Genomic DNA, 1,981 nt, shown 5'->3' with positions numbered 1-1,981 from the left:
ATACCTCGTGTAAGGAGGAGAAATGCGTACCGTCACGTTTCCGACTTTGATAAAGATCGGATTGTAGCTTATCGCGATTGCAGTTTATCGTATCGCGACATTGCTGCTCGCATTGGTGCATCCAATGACTGTTAGGAGAATATGGAATCGGTGGGTTCAGGTGGGTAATACGGAACGCCGTCCTGGATCCCAACGGCCTCGTACCAGTAGCAGTCGAGATGACAGGCATCTTATCCGCATGGCTGTAACGGATCGTGCAGCCACGTCTCGATCCCTGAGTCAGCAGATGGGGACGTTTGCAAGACAACAACCATCTACACGAACAGTTAGACGACGTTTGCAGCAGCATGGACTATCAGCTCGGAGACCATGGGTGCGGTTAACCTTGACGCTGCATCAGAGACAGGAGCGCCTGCGCTGGTGTACTCAACGACGAACCTGGGTGCAAGAATGGCAAAACGTCATTTTTTCGGATGAATCGAGGTTCTGTTTACAGCATCATAATGGTCGTATCCATGTTTGGCGACATCGCGGTGAACGCACATTGGAAGCGTGTACTCGTCATCGCCATACTGGCGTATCACCCGGCGTGTTGGTATGGGGTGCCATTGGTTACACTTCTCGGTCACCTCTTGTTCGCACTGACGGCACTTTGAACCGTGGACATTACATTTTAGATGTGTTACGACGCGTGGCTCTACCCTTCATTCGATCCCTGCGAAACCCTACATTTCAGCAGGATAATGCACGACCGCATGTTGCAGGTCCTGTACGGGCCTTTCTGGATACAGGAAATGTTCGACTGCTGCCCTTGCCAGCACGTTCTCCAGATCTCTCACCAATTGAAAACGTCTGGTCAATGGTGGCCGAGCAACTGACTCTTGTATTAAGCAGATGTTTCACTGGGCGAGCGACATGAGATGTTGCCCCATTCTGTAAGAAAACAGTGGTTTCTACACAGTTGCGCTCTTCCTAAACAGGAATTCTATGCTGTACAAGGAGGTCTCGATAACGTGCAGACGTCATCACGGTACACCTGACAGGCCCTCTGATTGTATTCTGTTCAAAGAAGAACGGACCGAGAATAAAGGTGCTTGAGACGCCCTGCTAAACCCGCAGGACATGACAGATAGTTTAAGTTGCGGAAAGGGGCCAAAATAAGCGGCTGTCAGTTACACTCGAACATACTACCTTTTCAGAATGAGATTTTCACTCTGCAGCGGAGTGTGCGCTGATATGAAACTTCCTGGCAGATTAAAACTGTGTGCCCGACCGAGACTCGAACTCGGGACCTTTGCCTTTCGCGGGCAAGCGCTCTACCAACTGAGCTACCGAAGCACGACTCACGCCCGGTCCTCACAGCCTTACTTCTGCCAGTATCTCGTCTCCTACCTTCCAAACTTTACAGAAGCTCTCCTGCGAAACTTGCAGAACTAGCACTCCTGAAAGAAAGGATATTGCGGAGACATGGCTTAGCCACAGCCTGGGGGATGTTTCCAGAATGAGATTTTCACTCTGCAGCGGAGTGTGCGCTGATATGAAACTTCCTGGCAGATTAAAACTGTGTGCCCGACCGAGACTCGAACTCGGGACCTTTGCCTTTCGCGGGCAAGTTTCATATCAGCGCACACTCCGCTGCAGAGTGAAAATCTCATTCTGGAAACATCCCCCAGGCTGTGGCTAAGCCATGTCTCCGCAATATCCTTTCTTTCAGGAGTGCTAGTTCTGCAAGTTTCGCAGGAGAGCTTCTGTAAAGTTTGGAAGGTAGGAGACGAGATACTGGCAGAAGTAAGGCTGTGAGGACCGGCCGTGAGTCGTGCTTCGGTAGCTCAGATGGTAGAGCGCTTGCCCGCGAAAGGCAAAGGTCCCGAGTTCGAGTCTCGGTCGGGCACACAGTTTTAATCTGCCAGGAAGTTTCATACTACCTTTTATTTGATCAAACATTACAAGAGGCAAGAAAAATTATAAAAATAACACTGTT

At 50.1% G+C, this 1,981-nt stretch overlaps 1 non-coding gene across 1 annotated transcript; it reads right to left on the bottom strand.

The window, feature by feature from the left end:
- Window positions 1-1,264: 1,264 nt before the first annotated feature.
- On the bottom strand, window positions 1,265-1,339 carry Trnas-cga (transfer RNA serine (anticodon CGA)). Its single transcript has one exon. It is a non-coding gene; the product is annotated as a tRNA-Ser (tRNA).
- Between the last annotated feature and the right edge of the window lie 642 nt (window positions 1,340-1,981).

The sequence above is a fragment of the Schistocerca cancellata genome, chromosome 7 (assembly GCF_023864275.1).
Source record: "Schistocerca cancellata isolate TAMUIC-IGC-003103 chromosome 7, iqSchCanc2.1, whole genome shotgun sequence".
NCBI lineage: Eukaryota > Metazoa > Arthropoda > Insecta > Orthoptera > Acrididae > Schistocerca > Schistocerca cancellata.
This window is presented reverse-complemented; position numbering and strand designations above follow the sequence as displayed.